General features: G+C 42.7%; 1 protein-coding gene across 1 annotated transcript in view; it reads right to left on the bottom strand.

Annotated features, from left to right (window-relative positions):
- asic4a (acid-sensing (proton-gated) ion channel family member 4a) overlaps window positions 1-25,679 on the bottom strand; it is a 196,363-nt gene that overhangs the window by 32,037 nt on the left and 138,647 nt on the right. The gene's annotated exons all lie outside the window — the stretch shown is intronic.

The following is a 25,679-nucleotide window of genomic DNA, read 5'->3' as shown; positions in this document are numbered from 1 at the left end:
CTGAGTTCTAGCAGAAGCACCCCACACTTTCCAGTATTTCCACACAGTGACACTACAGATCCAACCAGCACAGTCACCTGAAAAACCACACAGAGGGAGAAGGTTTATTCTAGGGACTTTCTGCAAATGCAAAGCGTGGAATGCAGTGGTATAAAGTGCCGCCACTGGACTCTAGAGCAGTGGAGACGTGTTCTCTGGAGTGACCAATCACGCTTCTCCATCTGGAAATCTGAAGGATGAGTCTGGGTTTGGCGGTTGCCAGGAGACGGGACTTGTCTGGCTGCATTGTGCCGAGTGTAAAGTTTGGTGGAGGAGGGATCATGGTGTGGGGCTGTTTTTCAGGAATTGGGCTCGGCCCCTTAGTTCCAGTGAAAGGAACTCTTAAAGCTTCAGCACCAAGAGAAGGAGAACTTGACTGGCCTGCACAGAGTCCTGACCTCAACCCGACAGAACACCTTTGGGATGAATTAGAGCGGAGACTGTGAGCCAGGCCTTCTCGTCCAACATCAGTGTCTGACCTCACAAATGTGCTTCTGTAAGAACGGTCAGAAATTCCCATAAACACTCCTAACCCTTGTGGAAAGTCTTCCCAGAAGAGTTGAAGCTGTTATAGCTGCAAAGGGTGGGCCGACATCATATTAAACCTTGTGGATTAAGAATGGGATCTCACTCAAGTTCAAATGCGTGTGAAGTCAGACGAGCGAACACTTTTGGAAATATAGTGAATCAATATCATAAAGCATTCAAAAACAACACTTTAAAGTGACCGCATCCAAGCAAGAGCTCACGTTGGGTTGTGCTGATAAGGGCAGACTCAAATTTAATAGCTTCTTAAATGCAGACAGTAAAAGCGGACGTTCTCTCCATAATCCACAAACGGCAGAAAAATAAAAAGCCTGTCATCTGGTTGTTTATAGCCTTTGTCTCTCTTTAAGTTAAAGGTGACATGAAGACTATTATTTAAGCGCTTCGTCTGCACGCTGCCCGGACACTCTAATGAAACCCCCCAAGAGTAAAAGGCAAAAAACACTGACAAACAAATGTCAGGAGGGAACAGATCAGTGGAGGAGAGCGGGAGGATGACAGGGTAATAAACGGACACAGAACCCAAACAAAAACAACCCCTGCAATCACACTAGCTGTGGAGGAGCCTCAGCACCCAAACACTGGCATCAGACTAATCCTGACATACAGTGACGCTGATGTCTAAATGAAGGGGTACAGTTACACATATACACTGGTTTTCATACAATGATAGGGGGTCATACATTTGTTCCATATTGTTGTGTTTTCACACAGCGCTGCACAAAACCACCCTCCATCTATGTAAAAACATCTATTTAACAGAAAATCACACAGAAGCCTCAACAGCTAAATATGACATCAGGTGTTTGTTCAGTGAGTCCCGCTTTTAAATTAAAATGATCTATTAAAATGATCAGAAGCACAAAACACTGAAGGTAAACAGGTTCCATCAGGGAGAACCGAGTGGCTCTGAAATCACTTTTTACACACAAGCAAAGTTTCAGTTTCAGATTTATTTACAACTTAGTTCCAAGTTTAAGTTGAATAAAAACTGGCTTTAAACTCAGGATCACAGATGAGCTCCTTTACTATGTTGATCTGTAGGCGTCTGTTCATAAACATAAACCAGCCCAAACTCATTTACTATAAAATGAAATGGTGTTTGTAGAAATTCAGAAAAAAGCCGCGTCAGTCTCGACTGCATATGTGGACATATTTCTATATTGAGCTCTATTTACACAAAGTTAGGTTAGTTCATCATTTATGTTGAACAGACTCTCCCAAAGTTTTACGCTGCTGCGCTGACGTTGAACCGCGTGCTGCACTGGGTCGGTATGACCAACAGGTCAAAACCAGCTCTAAACAAAGTGACCGCTGGGCCCTGATTGGTGCTCTGGCTTTGCGCTTCTTTCGTTTTGACATGTTACGTTTTTATACACACAGAAACCAAAAGGAACGACAGATTTCTCAAAATGTAGGAGGAAAAAGTCGGATATTAGACTCTGAAATGTAGTGGAGTGAAAGGAGAAAGTCACCAGAACGGAGAAACTTCAGTACAGATACACCAAAAATACTAAAGTACAGAAACTAATTACATGTACTTCTTGTAAATGTCCAGCACTGCTGGCAAGTTCTTGAACCGCAGAGGAAATGATCCTCATTTGTGATTGAAATGATTTTTCAAAAAATGAACTAAACCCTGTTTTCACTGGTTTTCCTACACAATCAGGATCATTGTTGGTCCTAGAAACAGTTTTGATGTGGGTTCTGATCTCAGACGGCTCCCTAGGTAAAATGGGCATTGGGTAAAATGTGGCACAGCTGGAGTGGAACACAGGAACTCACCCCTCAGCTGCAGTTAATGACCAACCCCCCTCCCCCCAAATACCCCAATCCCACCACACAGCGCAAATCCAGCAGCAGGTCATTTAGGATCAGAAGATATTCATATAAACACACATCAGTGCCTCTGTAAACAAAATTACCCGTTTAGAGAGGAGCTCTGCTGAAATATCTAATTATCACAGTAATTATGTTCTGTAGCATCCATGAAATCATAGTCTGCAGCAACTGTTTACAGATGAGCAGTGAACCCGGGGAGTAAACGCACTGCGGGACTCAAACCGCGAACTAACTGCCCTGTTCAGCTGCACCTGCCATCGATTCAGACCCGTTACTTACACTTCCATTCTCACTCTTAACGCAGCTTTCCAACGTGTTTCCTAGTTTTCAGGATTTTCTAAAGGATGTCGGATGTTTTTGTGTGAAATGTGTGCTTTTTAACTAAGATACAGCAAAAATGACCTCCCATAGTCTCCCACTGTCAGAGAACAAGACAGCAAGATTACATTTACAAGCTCCAACGTCTCCAACACAACACAGCGAATCAGTCACATCACAATGACCTTCCCCTCAGGAGGAGGAACACGCAGAACTAACATACAAACGAACAAGCTAATTAAACAACAGAACACTCAAGGGAGGGTGTTATGGTGAAATAACATCCCGGCTGTGATCCGGTGGCCGTAGATCATCACAGCCGTGATGTTATAGTGATAACTCCCTCCTCGAGTGTCTCTACTGCTTTAATACAGCAGGTGAATAAATACAGTAAGGAATGAATAAACTGGCCGTGAACGCGGCTTTAATATGTTTTAATGTTCAGTTCCTTCCTCCTAATTATAGCTCCTTAACGAGCAGATTGTTGCTATGACAGAGTAACGAGCTCCGCCCACTCGCTGCTCAGTCTGCTGTAAGCCCCACCTTTTGAAGTTCAGGCTGAGCCATAAAACTGACCCAATATCAGGTTCAGCTCAGTTTGGTCAGTTTGTCCAGATCAGTATTAATGTTGTTTTGTTCCAGCCGGTCTGTAAAGCTTCTTACAGCCCGTTTAGTTTGGCGAATGGTTTTGGGTTCATTTCTGGCTGATTCCAGGTTGTTCAGCTGTTCTTCTGTCACAGCTGCCGACTGAAAAGCTGCTCAGTGGTGACGACAGTTTGGGAATTTAGCGTCGTCTCGTCTTCAGAGTCGGACCAAATCGGCTGTCGGTCAGATGAGATCTTAACAGCGTCCGTTTTCTGTTTGTGGCAAAGTAAGAAGTAAAAACGTTTAAATGGCTCGAGCGTCTCCTACAGCTGTCAGAGTCGTTGCTTAGCAACAGCATCTCAGTGGAATGATGGTGTTTGTGAAAAACCTGTGATGTTATGGTGAAAGAATTTATATAATATCCTGAAAATATGACGACACTGAGCTGGTTTTGTGCTTGTAGTTGCACCATTTTGATCTCAGAACTGGGTGCATAGAGGCCAATGATTTTTGTGTTCTGTCTAACTTATAAAACACAGAAAGAAAAGAGAAAGAAAGAAAGAAAGAAAGAAAGAAAGAAAGAAAGAAAGAAAGAAAGAAAGAAAGAAAGAAAGAAAGAAAGAAAGAAAGAAAGAAAGAAAGAAAGAAAGAAAGAAAGAAAGAAAGAAAGAAAGAAAGAAAGAAAGAAAGAAAGAAAGAAAGAAAGTAAAACACGAAACATGACCAAGGAAAAAAGAAAGTAATTAAGCAAAAAGGGAGAAATAAAAAAGAGAAATGATTGAAAACAGACAGAAAGTAAAAAAAGAAAGGAAGCAAAAGAGCAAATAAGAAACTTAAGAATGAGGAAGAAATAAGAAAGCAAGCAAGAAAGAAAGAAAGAACAACAAATGGAAGGAAAGAATGAAACGAAAAAACAATAAATAAATGAACACAAAGTTTTTACAGAGCCACAGAAGTTTAGATTTCTTAAGATGCACCACAACAGGCTCCTCAACCTTCAGCGCCCCAAACAACCAAAAGGACACACAGTGACACAGAAACAAATCGATCACGACGAGATCTCCTGCCATATCGCTCAGGCCTCGTCTCAGAGCTCGAAAAGCCGACTTTCCATCACTCTTGCTTTATTTGCTCTGTTCTCTCTTACCTGCTAATGTGGACAGCATTCCAATTCCAACTCCAACTGCAGGTCAGCAGCTTCATGTCCTCAGGTCATCGTGCCAATAGGCCATTTAACGAACTCTCCTGAAGATCTAGCCATAAATTTCATTGATCACCTAATTACCCTGCAAGCTTGTTAGTTTCTTATTAGCAGAACTGCCTCAAAGTGCATGCAATTTTACCTTAAAATGCAGTTTCGCCCAGATTCACACTGGCTGTGCTGCTGTATGAGTGCTGGAAAACTGTGGGAGATGCATTTCTGTGCTTTTTAAAAGCAGAGGGCACTTAAAAAGTGTGGAGACGAACTGACAACATCATGAAAGAGCTAGAAAAAAAGTCTTTGCACAAAAAATAATGGAATATTCCTGTAAAAGCCCATTTCTCAGATCACCACTACCTGCAAGCATCACTGAAAAGCCACTCAGAGTGTTCCTCTCTGGACTGATGCCCGACTACACCTCATTAGCATAAATCTTCCCAGCCCACTTCCAGCTGCTTTAATTGGGCTTAATGTCGGGACATTAGCGTACCTCAGACGCTGTTTGCCCTCAGACTGCTTTGCCGTTTCTTTCACTCCGAGGTATCTCCGCTGATTTGTCAGAGCTGGCGGCAATTTCCGTACCTTAAAAGCTGCACCGGCTCATTTATGACGGCCGTCTGACTCACCAAACTCCCTCTCCTGTTATCCTCAGATGCTGCCTGACCGACTCATGTGAGGACATTGATTTCTCAGCACTGGCTCGTCTCTGAGCTTTAAGGGGCTTTAAATTCAGTGCTGTCGGCAGATGGACTTGGTGCTGAGTTGGCTGGGCACTCAGTTGTTCATGTAGGCCAAAAGAAAGACGGAAAGAGCAGAGAAGGAATTCTAACCAAGCTTTTGCCATGTACATTCACATAAAACACACAGGGCTTCATTATGGGGTTGGTTGGTGGTTGGTTAGTGTAGTGGGTATCATCTCTGCCTTCTATGCCATAGACTGGGGTTCAATCCCCACCTTGGCAAAACACCCTACACTATACCAATAAGGGTCCTTGGGCAAGACTCCTAACACCGCCTTCCCCTACCTGTGTAAAAATAATCAAATTGTAAGTCGCTCTGGATAAGAGCGTCAGCCAAATGCCATAAATGTAAAAATTATATGGGATAGATCTGCTTTGAATTGCTTCAAACAAAACTTGAGTAGCTATTAAAAGGCAAGATGTTAAGTTTTCAGTCAGCGACTGTGTCTCGCTCTGTAAGGTTTGTCGGGACCAAAGGCTGTCCCCTTCAACCCCAGGCCTCCAACATAATATTACGAATAAAAAGGAAATCTTTTAATACTGGCTAAACACACATACTACTAACTGATCCAAGTTCTCAAAAGATGTCAAAAAGGAAAGAGTCTTCAGACGCTGAGTTCGTGAAAAGAAGGAAAAAGGCTTCTTCTTTATTTCAGCGTCAAGTGGCGCAGGGTCTCCAGACCCAACTGCCCAAACAGCGTCCCAAACACCAGTTTATATAGCGATTATCTGGAGTAGTTTGATACCCCCCCCCCACCCCCCACCTTCTCAAATTTTGATATTCCCTCATTCTCTGATAGGTGCATCTCTTCGTCCATCAATTTGAGCTCACTCTTAAAAACTGGTTTCAGCCGGTTTTTTTACCAGCCTGCTTTACCTTTCAAGGTCAACTTGTTCCTCTGTTCACTGGCTCAGTAGGTACACAGGCCTGTCTGTGAACCCAGCGGCTCTCCAGTGTCTAGAATCTCCTATGCAGACAGACTAAGGCCGATCCTTTGGGAGAGAATTAATACTCTGTTAGCCAGTGCAACCTATTTGGTTATTGATTACAATATCTAATCTACACTCACCGGCCACTTTATTAGGTACACAGTTCAGTTGCTTTTTAACACAAATAGCTAATTAGCCAATCACACGGCCGCAACTCAGTGCATTTAGGCGTGTAGAGGTGGTCAAGACGACTTGCTGAAGTGCAGGCCGAGCATCAGAACGGGGAAGAAAGGGGATTTAAGGGACTTTGAACGTGGCGTGGTTGTTGGTGCCAGACGGGCTGGTCTGAGTATTTCAGAAACTGCTGATCTGCTGGGATTTTCACGCTCAACCATCTCTAGGGTTTACAGAGAACGGTCCGAAAAAGAGGAAATATCCAGTGAGCGGTCAGTTGTGTGGACGAAAATGCCTTGTTGATGTGAGAGGTCAGAGGAGAATGGGCAGACTGGTTCCAGATGATAGAAAGGCAACAGGAACTCAAATAACCAACCAGAATCTCTGAGGAACGTTTCCAACACCTTGTTGAAAGTGTGGTACGAAGAATTAAGGCAGTTCTGAAGGCAAAAGGGGGTCCAACCTTTTACTAGCAGTGTACCTTTACTGGGTGTACCTAATAAAGTGGCCGCTGAGTGTATTTGATTACTGATTAAGGGAATATTTATTCAAAATCTCTGTCACGTTCACCAACGTCTAGTTTGGTGGTAAAATGGCAATAAAATATATGGCAGATTACGATATTTAACAATTATAACATCAGATTTCTGTTTCCCATCTGAACGGCTAAATAAACACATTCCACCCATTTAAATTATAGAAGGGTCACTGGCTGCTGATGTGGGAGCTCAGCGATAGGTGGCGCTATCTGAAAGAAGAGAGAAATCAGGGCCAAGATAAACCCCAGAAAAGCTAATCCTGATAGCAGCTCAGCGACCAAGACTCACTCGACTCAGAGATCCTCTTTTAGCTTCAGTTAGCTGGAACTGAGCCTGTGCTGTGCTGTGCTGTGAGGCAAGTTTCGGCCACTAAGCTCTCGCTAGCTTAGCCAAAGCCCTGCTGTCCCAAACGCCACGGAACCGGTTCCCTCCAGTTTTGCTCTCTCAGATTAGCTTTGATCATCTACATTTGATTCAGGAGAGCAGCAGTTAGCCGGAACTGTAGTCTGCTCGCTAAGATAACATGAGCTTCCAACATCCAAACACCACAGGACTGGTTTAATGTCGCCTTTCTAGGTCTTCAGCACCAGTTGCTCATATTCACGTCCTCAGATTTTAATTATTAACCATCTAAACTTGTGTCAGTGTTTTAATGAGCCAGAATTAATCGAGAAATCAAACTGTGGTGAGCAGAGTTGTTATCATGCTAGCTTAGCTTCTCTCTCCTAGTTTAACATTTAGCACATGATGGATAGTTTGACGCTTTTATTGATTGATGGCTTTAAAATCACGCACAGCGTTCACTTATTTGGTGGCCGTGTAAGTGAACTAAACATTTGGATTATTTTCAATTTTGATGAAATGCCACAAAAAACGCCATAAATGCTTGTGCGTCACTTGTGTGTGAAACTCTCTGTTCTAGATAAACTTGCCGAGTCAGGACCGTTCACAGTGGTGGTGATGGGAACAAGACGTCCCCCTCTAAAAGCTCCTCACAGAAAGTTCCTACATGAACTGGTTCTGAATTCACTGCCTGATGCCTGAGATGCTGTTTTACTGTAGTTTTGAGAGGATTTTGGCCTTAAACATGTATATTTTGTAAATCCGTTCATGGTGGAGGGATACCTGAGGTGTGGTGAGGCAAAATAGTCCCCAAAGGAAACGAGAAAATGCATTTTTTTCAGATTCTCCACTATTTTACCATCATCAACAATCCGTATGAAAACTCCGAAGACACGTGTAGGTTCACTGGTGATTTTCGACGGATAATAAAATGGATATATTTGCAGTGCAGACCATAAAGAAGTTTCTGTAGAAGTACTTATTTCACATCAAATCGCTCTGAATGGCTGTTTACATCTCAACAGCCTTTAAAAAACTGGTGGACCTCCTCTTTAACATTATCTTAGTGCCTTAGCCAGTGTATCAGAGACAGGAGGGCCACTCAATTCCACTCGAATCCCACATTCACACCATCAGACGGGTCAGGACACTCAATCTGATTGGCTGTTTGGTCAAAGCCCAGTGACTCCCTGTCTTATAAGGAGCGCAGTAGTGTTAGAGAGAGTTTCAGTGACACTCTTCAGAGTAAACGGAGGAGACGTTTAAACAGGCAGTCTAAACAGTTTAGCCAGAGAGTAAGAGGAGCAGAGCTTTATGCTCCATTAGCTAAAAGCTCTCACGGAGGGAACTGCTGGGACGGCTCTTTGGCACACCATCAAACACATTACATTTATTGTATATCAATTCTTAACTTCATTAAACAACTGACTGGCAGGATCTTTCTCTAAGTAGCTTATTCCTCTTCTGTGCCGTGCAGGAAAATGGGTCACATCAGAGATCTGTTGACACACACAAACACACACACACATACATGCAAGCGTACTCGGGGGAGGATTATTAGACGCTTTTTTATCTCGCTACATTAATCTGATTTGGTAATAAACACAGATCTGCCACATCTGACACGCAGACAGAATGAAGCTCCGCCAAAGCACTCCAGACTCACAAAACGAGCTCCATTCATGAACAGGCCTGAAACCCTCTGGGCAAGAAAATACAACACAACAGCCATCTAATGCACTGAGACTGAGAATGCAGGACTAGGCAATTTTAGTCAATAAAGATCAATAAACCTCAATAACATCAATACATGCTCTTAATGGGTAGAATAGGAGATATTGGTCCATATACAACCTCAGGAAACACTTCTATACTCTAGGAGATAACAGTCCATAAACAACCTTAATAAACACTCCTATACACTAGAATAGGAGATATTAGTCCATAAACAACCTCAATAAACACTCCTATACGCTAGAATAGGAGATATTAGTCCATAAACAACCTCGATAAACACTCCTATACACTAGAATAGGAGATATTAGTCCATAAACAACCTCAATAAACACTCCTATACACTAGAATAGGAGATATTAGTCCATAAACAACCCCAATAAACACTCCTATACACTAGAATAGGAGATATTAGTCTATAAACAACCTCAATAAACACTCCTATACACTAGAATAGGAGATATTAGTCTATAAACAACCCCAATAAACACTCCTATACACTAGAATAGGAGATATTAGTCCATAAACAACCTGAATAAACACTCCTATACGCTAGAATAGGAGATATTAGTCCATAAACAACCTCAATAAACACTCCTATACACTAGAATAGGAGATATTAGTCCATAAACAACCTCAATAAACACTCCTATGCACTAGAATAGGAGATATTAGTCCATAAACAACCTCAATAAACACTCCTATACACTAGAATAGGAGATATTAGTCCATAAACACCCTCAATAAACACTCCTATACACTAGAATAGGAGATATTAGTCCATAAACACCCTCAATAAACACTCCTATACACTAGAATAGGAGATATTAGTCCATAAACACCCTCAATAAACACTCCTATACACTAGAATAGGAGATATTAGACCATAAACAACCTCAATAAACACTCCTATACACTAGAATAGGAGATATTAGTCAACAAATAACTTCAATAAATGTTCTTAAACACCCATCAGAAGATATAAGTCCATGAACAGTCTGAATAAATGTTCCTTTACTTTGAAATAGGAGATATTAGTCCATTAAGAACATAAGAATACATTCATATACATAATAATAATAGATGTTTGACCTTAAGAAACATTTGAACAGGAGATATTAGTTCATAACTGAATATAGTAAATATTAGTCAACAAACTCAATAAATGCTTCTATGTACTATAGTTATTACTGTGAATAAATGATGCCACACATTTTATTTCTTACAAGAAAACATTGTGATTCCTTTTTAGATGTCGCTCAGCAACATTTCTGGTTTGATGCCCAGGTTGGCACCAGGGAGGCTGACCCAGCACCAGAGGGCTCCAGGTTTTAATGCCCTGCTGTTTAATGTCCTTGGACAAGGCATGACCCTAAACTGCCCCAGCACGACAAAAACAAATGAGTTCATCCACTGCGGATAAACAAAGACAAAAACACAAGACAAGCAACCTCTACAGACAGGATTCCAGTAAATATAAAGGAATTCCACGTTGATTTAGGAATAAATCCAACAGTCTAACCATATTGTGCACAAAACTAGAATCACCTGCGTGATCATACAGTCCCTGGTCACTTTGTTAGAAACCCCATCCTTATATTTTCAGCAGTGCCACCGTGTCTGATGTGTTTCTAATAAAGTGGCCAGTGAGTGGAAGTACAAGGTGGGTGTTTCTAATAAAGTGGCCAGTGAGTGGAAGTACAAGGTGGGTGTTTCTGATAAAGTGGCCAGTGAGTGGAAGTACAAGGTGGGTGTTTCTGATAAAGTGGCCAGTGAGTGGAAGTACAAGGTGGGTGTTTCTGATAAAGTGGCCAGTGAGTGGAAGTACAAGGTGAGTGTTTCTGATAAAGTGGCCAGTGAGTGGAAGCACAAGGTAGGTGTTTCTAATAAAGTGGCCAGTGTATAACAGTTTTTGATGTATTCTGAATATGTGGCTGCATGTTTTAAACCCCCTCTTAGACCTTAAATGTGACCTGCCGACCCCTGACCACACAATACAAGGCAGCAAACTTGAAAATCAGACAGGTGTTCAATGGCCATACTCTGGGGAAATGAAGCCAAAGCTCAGCAACACAGAATCCCCGGTGGGTGATTCTGCCTATTGCAATTTACTGTCAATCTACGAGAGAGAGAGAGAGAGAGAGGGAGGGAGGGAGGGAGTGAGAGAGAGAGAGAGAGAGAGAGAGAGAATAAGTGAACGGAATGGACAAGAGGGCTGAACACTGATATTATAGAATCTTGAGCAAAGCGAATACAGCAGAATGAAGAAAACTGTAAGCGCCATCACGACTACAGTTGGCCTGCACATCACTGTGCTCCACAAAGCAAGACCGTTCACTGGCCAGCAGCCACGCTGGGGAGAAACGCTGAAAGTAAGCTTGAGCAGTTTAGATGACCGAGGCAATCTGGCCAAATTTAGGCAGCTAGCTAGTTATCTCGGGAAAAACAATTGTCTTTCTCGGCTGGGTGATGTTAGCTACATAACTACTTATTGGTTAGATTATCTGTTAAGCATCTCAGTAACAAGCAAGCAAGATAACAGATTGATTGTGTGTTGTGCTGGTCTGAGTGGATCAGAAACAGCAGTGCTGCTGGAGTTTTTAAACACTGTGTCCACTCACTGTCCACTCTATTAGACACTCCTACCTGGTCGGTCCACCTTGTAGATGTAAAGTCAGAGATGACAGCTCATCTGCTGCTGCACAGTTTGTGCTGGTCATCCTCTAGTCCTTCATCAGTGGTCACAGGGTGCTGCCCACAGGACGCTGCTGTCTGGATGTTTTTGGTTGGTGGACTATTCTCAGTCCAGCAGCGACACTGAGGTGTTTAAAAACTCCAGCAGCACTGCTGTGTCTGATCCACTCAGACCAGCACAACACAATAACACACCACCACCACAGTACCTGCTCTGTGGGGGTCCATGGGGGTCCTGACCACTGAAGAACAGGGTAACAGAGTATCAGAGAAACAGATGGACTACAGTCTGTAACTGTAGAACTACAGAGTGCAGCTATTCCAGTAAAGTGACGAGAGAGAGTCACGCTGAAGGGTACGAGTGTGGTTGGGGTCCAGCCAGTTGTGGTGAGCTGGTCTGGTCGAAAGGGGCGCATGGTCCATGTGCTTCTCTGATCTTTAGGGTGAGTGAGGTGCTCTTGTCAAGGTGCTCTTGTCTTTGGCTGCAGAACTCACTCCAGGTTCACCGAAACATGTGGGATTTGCTTTAGCCACAGCTGTGTCTGCATCAGCGTCTCCTGGGAGCTGCATGCACTCAGCGTTTCAGCTTCACCATGTTTACCTCTCAGCTGTCACAGACAGAGGACAAGAAAGGAGACAGAAAACTAAGAGCAGCTTCTCCCTTTAAAAGACCAGCACTGTCTGTCTGCTTCACCTTAAAGAGCCCAGAGTAGCAATCTCAACAGACCTGCAGGTGTCCCAGCTCCATCACTCCCCTCTGTCTCGGCTCATTCTCTCTCTCTCTCTCTCTCTCTCTCTCTCGCTCTCTCTCTCTCTCGCTCTCTCTCTCTCGCTCTCTCTCTCTCGCTCTCTCTCTCTACATGCCTGAGCTTGGGGGTCTCTAATGGAACTGAAGGCTGTAACACGGCTCCTGACCTCACCAGCAAACTCACTGAACACACACACACGTGCACACACACACACTCTCTCAAAGTACATGCAAAAGTTTGGGCGCTCCTGGTCAAATTCCATGTTTTATTGATTGAAAATATGTAAAAGTGTAAATAAGTGAACACAGCCTGCACAGATGCTGTACAGTAATGCAACATTCACGTTTATTTACTGAATATAACATATTAGGAGGGAAAAAAAGGGCCTGTGCAAAAGTGATGGCACATTTTATATTGTAGGTTGTAGGTCGTGTGTATATATATATATATATATATATACTGATTAATTAACCGTGTTCTAGATATTAATTTCATTAAGATTACACACACTAGGGGGCAGCAAGCACACTTGCCCGGAGCGGTGGGCAGCCCTATCCACAGCTGGAGCAGTTGGGGGTTAGGTGTCTCGCTCAAGGACACCTCAGTCATGTATCATCGGCTCTGGGGATCCAACCAGCAACCCTCCGGTCACAGGGCTGGTACCCTAACCTCCAGCCCATGACTGCCCCTAAATATTATGAAACCTTAATATTTAATGTAAATGAATGTAAGGAGGTTTAATTTCAAGTAGTGAGAACTTCGTTCTCGATGTTCTACAGCTGTTCCAGTCATTTCAGGATCTTCTACAGCTCTGTTCATCATGCTGGACTCTTTTTAAACACATGAAACAGAGTAAAAGCATCATAATAGAAGCATTTTAAATCTATATCTACCTTTACTGAAGTGATGTATTATTATTATTATCATCATTATTATTAGCCTTTTGAATAGTAATGTATATTTAACTATGTTGTCAGATAGGAACCAGGGATCGCCATGACTACAACACAAATATAGACACTTTATTTACTATCCAGAACCACCAGAGAACCTACACGAGGTTTTATATGGGATGATAAAGATGGAAAATAGTGATAAATCGGAAAATATACATTTTCTTTGGGGATTATTCTGTCTCTTCACTCCCTGCATGTACCTCCTCACCACGAATGGTTTAAAAAATAAATACATTTTAGACCAAAACTTTAATTTATTTATTTATTTTTTTGTCTGACTCAATGCTTTAAGACTATTAATCGAAGAATAAGTCCAGAGATGATACAAATATTAAAGGAGACGAGTTTTGTGGACTGGTTTCCTTCTAGGAGGTGGACACGTGTCACGGCAGGACAGAAAGGCGAGAACATCTTTCTTTTCTGCCCAGTTTTCACCCTCATCCCTCTCTTCTTCACCGCCAGCCACGAGGGCCGATGCAACACTTCCCCTCAGGTTTCCACAGCGCTGAAGCTCAGAGGTTAAAGCGCCTGCGGGCTGGAGCTGCCCGAGGCATCGGCTACCTTGGCAACTCTTTTTGTCTCTTTCTCACAGCCATTCTTTATTTCCTTCTCTTTTAATTAAGGCTCCTTTCTCATTAATAAAGGCCTGTTTTTTCTTTGCCTTCTATTATCCCTCACTGCACCTAGACCAGCCTCACGCCCACAGTGAAGTCAAACTCTTTGGTATTCAGGCCAGATTGCCCACAGCACCAGCTCCTTTCCCCTCGTTCACCTCCACACAAAGAAAGTAACAGGCAGTAATATTTGATAAGCACCAAATACTTGACAAAACTCTATAAGCGCTACAACAATTCCTCATTACACCTTTAAAATAGGAGAGGAATAAATGAAGCACTGTGGGTATCGCTATTCTGATTACCCTGGCAGTCTGACAGTACACCAAACTCCCCAGCTGGGACCAGTCGCAACCCCATAATGTGCACCACAATTTGCCACCGCAACTGAGTATGACAGCGTAATGTGTCTCTACAAATGTGAACTAGGCCCGCAGTGCCAGCTCTTACCACTAGGTGATACTATAAGCACAAAAGAGCCCACCAGAGTTCCCACAAAGCCAAAAATCTGGTGAGGTTTAAAGGAAAAAGTGATGCAGAGAAGCAAAAACAAGACGGGAAATCTGATGATCTGCTGTCGCATTATGTCCCAAAGCCTCTCTGAGTGTATGATGGGTGTGAGCACTTCTACATCAGCTCCGCTGATCATAAAAGAGACAGACTCACGTCTTTTTAAGAGCCTGTAAACAATAACAAGTGAGCAGCAACTTCCTAAACTGCATAGGAAAATGAAGTGTACATTTGCGTGGACTCATCCACGATGAGAGGATAAAAGTAAGTTTTAGGTCAAAATTTTAATTCAAAACAATCCTAAAAACAATGTTTCAGACATAAGACACAGCATCCGTGACCGTTTCATGTCATGACTTTGTGTGAGGGAGCTTTTAGAGGTGGACGTCTGGTTCCTATCACCACCACTGTGAGCAGTTCTGACGCGGTAGGTTTATCTAGAACAGAGAGTTTCACACCAAACGGCTCTGAACGACTCTGTTTACATCTAAACCAGCTAATTATGTAGAATATATATAAAAAATTCCCTCCAATTCCCTTCCAATAATGTATTTTTCTAAGTGTTACATTTGATCAACATGAAGAGGAAACAAAGCATGCCTGCAGTCAGAATCAGAAACAGAACATAGTGCTAGATAATGCTTCATTTGACGGCTACCTACACAAAGCCTTCATAACACATGCATATGCATTGAATAGCACACTAACTATGGGAATGAAACATCATGACAGTGTTATAAACAGTACGAATAGCTGTACAATTAGTTTAAAGCCCCTTTTGTTTATGCAATCCCACTGACTTCCTGAAACATCCAGTGTTTGCTCCCTGTTATTCAATGCTTATGTATGTGTTAAATTAGATTAGGTTTAATTAGATTCATAAAGAGTTTATAATGTACAGGAATAGTTGTGAATGTCTGGCAGTTCTTTCACAGCTCAGCCATTTGAATGAAGTGATACGTGGATAAACTGAAAACCACTAATGAATAGACATACATGACTGTACGATAGATATATGTGACTGTATGACAGACATACGTGACTGTATAAGAGACATGCGTGACTGTATGACAGACACATGTGACTGTACAATAGATATATGTGACTGTATGACAGACATACGTGACTGTATAAGAGACATGCGTGACTGTATGACAGACACATGTGACTGTACGATAGATATATGTGACTGCATGACAGACATACGTGACTGTATAAGAGACATGCGTGACTGTATGACAGACACATGTGACTGTACGATAGATATATGTGACTGCATGACAGACATACGTGACTGTATAAGAGACATGCGTGACTGTATGACAGACACATGTGACTGTACGATAGATATATGTGACTGCATGACAGACATATGTGACTGTATGACAGACACATGTGACTGTATGATAGATATATGTGACTGTATGACAGACATACATGACTGTATGATAGACATGCATGACTGAAAAATAGACATACGTGACTATAATTGGCATACGTGACTGTATAATTGACATACGTGACTGTATGACAGACATATGTGACTGTATGACAGTCATACGTGACTGTATGATAGACATGCGTGACTGAAAAATAGACATACGTGACTATAATTGGCATACGTGACTGTATGACAGACATATGTGACTGTATGACAGTCATACGTGACTGTATGACAGACATATGTGACTGTATGATAGACATGCGTGACTGTATGATAGACATACGTGACTGTATGATAGACATGCGTGACTGTATGACAGTCATACGTGACTGTATGATAGACATGCGTGACTGTATGATAGACATATGTGACTGTATTATATACGTCACTGTATGACAGACATACGTGAGATTTTCCATATGTGGAAACTTGGCAAACATTTCATAGTAATAATAGCTTATAAGACATCTATTAGCTCTTATGAGCGCAGACATTTAGAGTTACTTATCAATCATTAAAGATCATATATACAACATTGTAAACATTAATGCAGCAGCAAACAACTATTTTCTGTATTATGACATAGTGGAGTGATGATGTAATGAGAAGGAAATTAAGCCACGCCCCCTTTGTTTGTGTGTGTGTAATCTGAGCGTCTCTGCTGTTTGTTTTCATAGCCAGTCTGGTCGTGTTTTGTTTTGCCCACCACAGAAAGTGACTACCCACACAATATTGTGGACGCACCACTTAAGGTGGAACAGGACAATCCGAATGAGAAGCTGAGGCTCCTGAATGTAATCTAGCTGCTGCCCCTTTTAAGGTGGAACAGGAAAATTTGAACAAGAAGCAGATGTGAAAGGAGCTGACTTAAGCTTCACTGAGAGTTGAAATGCCAAAAAAGGACAAGGAGGTTATCATGATCATACGAGACTCACATCCGGAGTTATGAGCCTATGAAGAGGGGCTGAGATACACGTCATCTGCCTCTCACCGTGTGGAGCTGGTGGATTTGTGTGTTCATCTACATTCTGTGTGAAACTGACCAACAGACACTCAGGAAATCTCTAAGGACTGACCGTCACGCCGGAAACCCTTCATTCTTCATTCAGTCCACATCGGAGACTCGTGTGAAACGGCGTCAGAGAGTTTACAGCTGCTGAAGCTGCTGCAGCGGGTTTGGAAAGTAGTGATGAAGATAACGGAGCGTTTAGATATGAAACGTATGAGGATCATGTTACATGAAGAGCCTTTAGAGGAGAGTTTAAGAGGATATGCAGACAGTAACTGTGTAATGCCAGCTGATAAAAATGAAAGGTAGCGAGATTAGCTTTAAGGCTATCTGCTTGGCTAAGGGCTGATTCTCGCTGACCCAGACAATAAGTCACTCTCAAAAATAGGTTATTAACAGACAGTCTATAAATGGACACTAAGCTGCAGCAATATCCTCTTTTGAATATATTGTTTTTGTGATGTCATGACGATTGAAACATTTACATATATACCCTATTCAGCCTACAGCACTTTAGCCCTGCCCCAGAGTTTCAGCCTGGGCTATATTTTGACTGAGTTTCAAAGCAAGAAAGCCAATCAGAACAGAGCTCATTTACATGGATCAGTCTTAAAATCAAGTGACAGAAGCAGGTTGTTTAATGCTAAGAAATTAAGAGAGGTTGGATGTAAAAATGACCAATTTCTAAGTAGACACTGCGGAAAGCAATTAAGTACAAGACAAATACTGGCTATGAGCCATTTAAGGGAAATCGAAGCTCCAAGTTTCTTCCATCCTCGTGTTCTGCACCAAAGGGAAGTGGACGATTGTGGGTAGTGGTGGGGATGATGGAGTCCAGCCATGCTAACAGATGTTTGGCATGTGCCAAAGTTGGAATCATCAGAAGATGGACTTCTTTCCAGCAGGATGATCCACAGGTCCTACATCAAGGGCATGCGGCTGGTCAATAGCCTCACCCTGCAGAGTGCTGCTAACAAGGTTAGCGCTCTGCACACACACACACACACACTCTGCTTGCACACCCTCAACTCTGTACACCTCTGACCTTAAGCTACCCCCATCTGCAAGTTTGTGTGGCAGCTGAACAGTGTGTGCTTTTGACTACAGGCCAAACAAACAGACTTGCTTATGCAGTTTGGACAGAAGCGAGTCTCAAAGCTAAAAACAGCAGCAACCACTAACGTCCAAATTCTGTTATTAAATGATGTGAGTATATATAACCATTCATGCTTGTTCGCCCCGAGCGCTGAGCATAAAATAAGAGATTCAGGACTGGAGGAAGATGATAGAACATTCAAGATTGGTGGAAGAAGCATCAATAGCCTTCAATTTGCAGATGAAACAACACTCCTAGGAAGATCTGAAAGCCGTTCTGAGGAAAGTACGAGAACAAGGTGAAAAGACGGGACTTCAGATCAAAGATTAAGATAACTTGAAAGAACGCTGTTATAACCACTGATGGTGAAGATGTAGAAGTGGTGGACAGCTTTTGTCTACTCAGATCCATTATTAACAACAAAGGATCCAGCAGTCAAAAAATGCAACCCAGACTGGCACTCAGCAAAATAAGAATAAGGAAAAGAGCTTCAAATGTGATGATGTATCTCTACAAACAAAGATCAGAATTGTTGAGGCTGTGTTCCTTTCTGTGGATGTGAAAGCTGGACAATAAAAACTGTGACAGAAAAAAATAATGATGCCTTTGGTGAAGAGTTTAGAGAGCACCTTAGATGGCAAGCAAATGGATTGTTGACCAAATCAAGCTTGACCTCTCCAAACTGAAGCTCATATTTTGGACACATAATGAGAAGAAACAAATATTATGCTTGTGATAGTTGAAGGTTAAAGAAGAAGCGGATGACCAGCAATTAAATGGATACAAATCATCATGAAGAAGCCATTCAGAGGTCTAAAGACCCAAACAGAAGATGGAATATTCTGGAGAAATGCTACCTACACAGCTATATTATAAAGAAGCCAACCTCAGACACCAAACATGTACTGGCTGATTGAATCATGTGGATGTAATATATGTAATTTAGCTAACAAGTGATGGAAACTTATAACCAAATGGCGTCATGCTTAAATCCATACCTACATCATCACGTTTGCCACGTGGAGTTGTTCAGCAATCTCTAAGGCTACGTTCACAAAAGAAATTGGATCAGATTTTTTGGGTTGTCTGTCCAGATTATCTTTTAAATGTGGTCTGTATGCGACATCAGTCTGAACAGGTCAGCTCCTAAACTGACCCGCATGGGCAAAAGAACAGAGCTTCACCTCATCCAGAGGTAAACAATCACAACTGCCAACGAACGCCAGTCGCTCCCGGAGGATCAGCTTCATCTTCACCAGCATCACAGGAGCCATCATGAGGCTCCACTGACTGACTGCTGGGCTCATCACCCTGAATGCGTTCGAGTTCGCCTTAAATAGGCTGCGGTCACTTCTTTGGTTAGTGTCCTCGGATTCTTTAAACTTTGATTTTAGACTTTTAACTGTCCTTAACTGACGTTGCAGCCTCTGTTGAAGCCTCCGATTTCTGTTGAAATCTCTTTGAACGCTGAGGATTTTGGATGAGCCTCTTCCAAACGTTTGTACAGACACATGAGTCTAAATGTTTATGAGCCTCAACAGCGTGAAATTAGGATGAATGTCGAGTTGAACTGACGTAAATGTCGCACGGATTCCGATCTGGCTGTTCAGACTGAGCCGCATCGCCGCAGATCGGATACGTACCAGATTTCAGTACCACATTATCAAAGCGTCAGATTCCGGGTGTTTATCTGATCTCACTGACGCACGTCTGTGTCACATATGAAGAAAAAGATCAGATCTGGGCCACTTTTGCCTGCTGTGTGAGCAAAGCCTAACTGACTTGTTTATGTGGTTTATGACACCCCATGACACTATTATCTATACGAATGTACTGAAACATGTTGAAAGGCTAAAAATGGCTTTAGCATTTATCTTGAAGCCCCAATGTTTCCTGTACTTATATAAGCCATGTGTGATGATTCAGGCATGCAGTTTGCATGACGTGGCGTATGAGCTTCCATTCCTTCAGTCTGAATCTAAATAATGCAACATGACACAAGCTCTTTTCTGACTGATGTGGACACACAGGCTTTAACAAGCGTGGAAAGAGGCGGTCACATGGCTGACAACCAGGCATGCAGCGTCCAAAAACCATTGTTATTTATAAAGCCAAATACACTGTGGCACGGTGGCGTGGTGGGTAGTGCTGCCGCCTCACATTGGGCCTGGGCTCGATTCCCCAGCTGGGTGACCGGGTCCAGGTGACCGGGTCCTCTCTGTGTGGAGTTGTTCTCCCCATGTCTGCGTGGGGTTCCTCAAGGTTCTCCGGTTTCCTCCCACAGTCCAAAGACATGCAGTCAGGCCAATTGGACGTGCTACATTGCCCCTGGGTGTGAGTGACTGTGTCTGTCTGCCCTGTGATGGACTGGCGACCTGTCCAGGGTGTATCCTGCCTTCCGCCCGATGACCGCTGGGATAGGCTCCAGCTCCCCCCCGCGACCCCGATGGAGAAGCGGCTTAGGAAAATGGATGGATGGATGGATGGATGGATGGATGGATGGATGGATGGAAATACATTGCCAGGAGACCTCACAGACCTCCAGCACTGATCAGTGTCGCTCATCTTCTCTCTATTACTGCAATAACTTCCAGATACAGACCACAGAGGGCCGTAGTAGGTCAGGTATGGTCTGAAATTGACTCCCAGGAGGAGGGTTGGGTGGTATAACAGTAATAAGTTATACTGCAGTGCTGAAATATCACTGCATATTTTAAACCATGACGGTATATTCAAATTATCTATCTATATCCATATCCATAAACTTCTATTTCCTGCCTGAACCCCTTCAGGCTTTAGAGGGGTCACTGGTTGGTGGTGTGGGAGCTCAACGATATGTGGTGCTGACAGAAAAGGGTGAAAAAGACAGAGGAAAAACCTCAGAAGCAGCTTAGAGACGGCTAAGAGCTCCACACTCCAGATCATGTTGGATTTCAGCTTTCATGCTGACACCAGTTACAAGTTTAGCAACTTTGTCATTTTAGCAGGAGTTAGCCGCAACTAGGCCTGTGCTGTGTGGCACGCTTGGCCAGCTAACCTGGTTAGCTATGATGGCGAGAAATGCTACAGTCCCAAACACCGCAGAACACCTTCTATGACAACTTTCACTCTAACGCCCCTCACTCGACTCCTCTAAACGAGCTTTATTTTGACATTGGTTAGCTGGAGCCGAGCCTGTGCTGTGTGGCATGATAGGCCTGCTAACTAAGCTCTCGCTAGCTCAGCCAACATGCCACATTGCCAAACATCAACACCAGCGGCTCGACCTCCCTCCCTCTGATTCTGCCCATGATCATGTAAACTTGGGTCAGTCTTTAGTTAGGAGGAAGGCAACGTGCTCTGTGGTGAGCAGAGCTGCTATGCTGGCTAAGCGAACACTAAGCTAGCTCCGAGTTAGCAGCACTGTCTAACATGTTCAGCTGTTATAGAGATAGTTTGACATTTATTGAGTGATGCCTTGAAAAGGTGTCTTGACCAGGTGGTTAAGGGGCTTAGATGACGAGTGAGTGAGTTAACTTGGTTTCCACAGACATTTAGCAAAACTAGCCCTTCATCATAACGGTTACCACCACCCTGGGCAAATGACGTGTCTATTTGATTGTCATGAAATGTGTGAAGTTATGGCTCATTTATTTATGTATGGTTAAATAAATAAAGCTCCCAAGCGGCGCAACCTTCTAAGCGTTGGCCCGGTCATCATCAGGAGATCGCGAGTTTGATCCCTGGTGATGCTGCAGCCGTCCGTAGCCGGGAGTCCGAGAAAGCACAATTGGCTTTGCTTTCTCTGGGTGTGTAGGATGGCCCCCCTTCTCCCCCCCATCTCCCCCCATCACTCAACGCGATACTAGTCAGCGCAGGTCTGTTGGCTGACGTAGCAGATCTGGCGGTCAGTGAGCGGTCAGTGAGCGGCAGCTCGAAAAGAAGCGGCGGCTGGTTTCACAGGTCTCGGAGGAAGCCTGTGCTGCCTTCACCCTCCTAACACTGGTAGTATCGTGTGACTGGGGGAGACTAAGTAGTGGGTGGAATTGGAAACGAATAAATTGGGGAGAAAATCAGGATAAAATAAATAAATAAATAATAAAATAAATAAATAAATAGAAACATTGGACTAAAGTGTTCTATTGAAATTTGTTCCCTATAGATTACATGTGAAAACAACAAAACTCGGGGTGTTTTTTTTATAAACAGTGCTGTGTGAAAGTCTCAGGCACCCAAGACTCGTTTTCAAAATCTGTTTATTTGTGTTGTTTGTGTTTAGTGGCTGAGAAAAGTGTTAATATTTGAATAAACAAAATTTATAGAATATTAATTAATAATGATTATATATATATATATATATATATATATATATATATATATAAATAAATATATATATATAATAAACAGTGATGTTCTGGATGTTGGTGTGTTTGTTTATCCATCTCCAAGCCTCTCCTCCTCGAGGAAGTCCAGTATTATATGTAGTTAAAAAGCAGCTCCTGGTTTGACCAATCAGTGCTCAGTAAATTGAGCTCATGATGTCATTGATGATATTAACGAGTCTCTGTGGCGGCTGTGAAGGTGTCCAGGAAAAATATGGACCTGAGAAATTCTTGTTACTTTTTATTGTTTTGATGTTTATTTGAATTATGAATACGACTTTATTCTAATGTATATTGTGATAAACTCACTGCTGAGGTCAACTGGTTAAACATTTGATTAGACGCCTAAAACTCTCACACAGTCCTGTAAATGCAGCAATTGCATTTAAACCACTTTTTGGCTGAATTGTTGATCAACAGCAGGTGATCCAATTCCAGTTGCTTCTTCTGCCTTGATTTAGGTGCCCGCTGCTCTGGACCGGTTTGACCACCATTGAACTTCATGATGTACAACACAAACCTCCCCCTCATGAACTGACCCTCCTGACGCTGCTGCTGCTGCATAAACTAAATCTAATCTTGCTGCCTGTTTTTTCTCCATTTTGTACTCTAATATTTTGTAGTAATGCTGTTTGCTAGCTGGTGTCTAGAGGAGGATGGTTGGTTCCTCTCAAGGTTTCTTCCTGTTGTTCTTTAGGGAGTTTTTCCTTGCCACTGTCGCCATTGGCGACGCTCATGGGGGCTCGGACCTGGATTTTTCTGTAAAGCTGCTTTGTGACAAAATTCTTAATCTTTTACAACTACTAAAAAAAAAGAAAAAAGCAAGTGTTAGGCTGTAACGTGCTCTCCTTACATCTGAGGTAAAAACATTCTTGGCTGAAGAATTCCTTCAAAATAAGAACGTCTGATTCTCTTCTGGCTCGGCCCAAACAGAATTAACCTTTTCAAAGTCCAGAACAAACGGCAGAACGGCGCCTGACGAGTCTACAAACTTTCCTTTCCACTTTCTTTAAAAGGCCCAGCCGAGAAAAGCCCATCCGTCTGTGCCAAATCTTTATCAACGTGCTGCATTAGAGCCGGAGCTATTCATAGTGGCCTCGGCGGCGTCCAATAATGGGCATCTGACAAAATTGCCTAGTGCAAGGCATTAGCATTCTGCGCAAACATCATTTGAATTTCTCATTCCGTAAAGGTTCTATACGCTTCTGCATTTGCAATCTCAATGACAAATTAATTTCCTGCTGCTTAGCCCCGAACTCCTGCCATGTCCTGCCCCATTCAGAGGGTGTGAATGACACCAATCGCTCGTACAGATGAAAGTCGACCGAACCTTTACGATTTATTTTCTTCTGACAGACACCAGGGGCGAGCGGAACGCCTCCCGCCACGCCGCCGCAAGTTTAACATACAGTACGCTGGACGTTTCATCTGGACTCGGCTGAATTAACATTCGTGAAATGAATCGGACGGGTATCTCTGGAGCTTAATGGATTTGTGAACTTCGACTGGGGTCGCGGCCTGCCCTGCCAGCTTCATTATCACACGCCGCCTTCCTCGACCACGTCCGGATCTCTCTATTTACTCACATAGACCCTCAGTCACACGAGACAGACGGGTCTTCCGGTCCAGCCTATTAATATACAGCTTACAAAACCAAAGCATTACACAAAATATCCATTAATGAAGCCTTTAACGATCACCAATAATTACAGAGACCACACTGTGATATGATAAGGATCACAATTAACTGATATCACAACGAGCTTGACAAATAAACTGTCCAGAAGCTTGAAGAAATGTGCAAATGTATTTTTGTCTGTAGGAAAATGGGCTGTTTTAACCATTAGAAGTCACCGCCAGCAGTAATAAAAGAATGTTGTTATTGTACAGGAATTATTTCTGACTCGTGGAAACAAGTGGAGAAACTGTGGAACGTGCAGATTCTGAACTTTCAATCCAAGCCACATTTGTAAATAGAAGAGGAGATAGTTTATTATCATTTGGATTTGATGAAACGTAGTGTCTACAGTCTTGATAGCATTAATTAAAGGGGTTTCTGGGCAGAAACTGGGCAATGCTTCCTTAGACAGTTCCCTAAGATAACCTGGTCAGTGTGAGGTACTAGAGTTTATAGAAGCAGTCTTACTAAATTGCACTGAAGTTCTCAACAGGTTCTGGATATTAACTGGGTTCTGTGTGTGGTGCAAGCTCCCCAGTACTGTAATTACTGTAAAAACCACGGTAAGAATCATTACGTTCTTTTACAGCCCAGATTCAGTTTTGTTTATAGTAAATAAACAGGTAGATGTTGAATTTGTACCACGTGTTACTCTAAAAAAAATTTTGAGACATTTAAGTTGGCTTTACAGTCAACTTACTCTTCTTTGTTTTAGTCTTCTATGCTTTTTAATACCAGGAAAAGCATAGCAACAGCATAGCAACAACTTAGCAACCACCTTTGATACCATAGCAATGGCCTAGCAGCACCTTAGCAACCACCTGAGATAACACAGCAACACCTTAGCAACCACCTTGGGTAACACAGCAATGTCCTAGCAGCAGCTTAGCAACCACAAGGGATAACATAGCAACACCTTAGCAACCATGTGGGATAACATAGCAACACCTTAGTAATGGCCTGGGGTAACACAGCAATGGCCTTGCAGCATCTTAGCAACCATGTGGGATAACAGAGCAACACCTTAGCGACTACCTGGGGTAACATGGCAGTAGCCAATTAGCATCTTGGCAACCACCTGAGGTAACACAGCAATCACCTAGCAGAAGCTTAGCAATCACATGGGAAAACATACAGTAGTTCCACCTTAGCCACCACCTGGGATAACATAGCAACACCTTAGCAACTACCTGGGGTAACATAGCAACAGCCCAGCAGCATCTTGGCAACCACTTGGCATAATATAGCAACACCTTAGCAACCACCTGGGGTAACACATCAATGGCCTAGCAGCATCTTAGCAACCATGTGAGATAACAGAGCAACACCTTAGCAACCATGTGGGATAACATAGCAACACCTTAGTAACGACCTGGGGTAACACAGCAATGGCCTAGCAGCATCTTAGCAACCACCTGGGACAACATAGCAACACCTTAGCAACCATGTGGGATATCATTGCAATGGTTTTGACAAGTCAACTCATAGTGCATGCATGAATTTCCCCTTTTAGTTTGGTATGTTCTACATCAGTTTAATATATATATATATATATATATATATATACAAACACACACA

The sequence above is a fragment of the Pygocentrus nattereri genome, chromosome 6 (genome assembly GCF_015220715.1).
Source record: "Pygocentrus nattereri isolate fPygNat1 chromosome 6, fPygNat1.pri, whole genome shotgun sequence".
Classification (NCBI taxonomy): domain Eukaryota; kingdom Metazoa; phylum Chordata; class Actinopteri; order Characiformes; family Serrasalmidae; genus Pygocentrus; species Pygocentrus nattereri.
The sequence above is the reverse complement of the archived record's forward strand: the minus strand, read 5'-3'. Positions and strand labels throughout refer to the sequence as shown.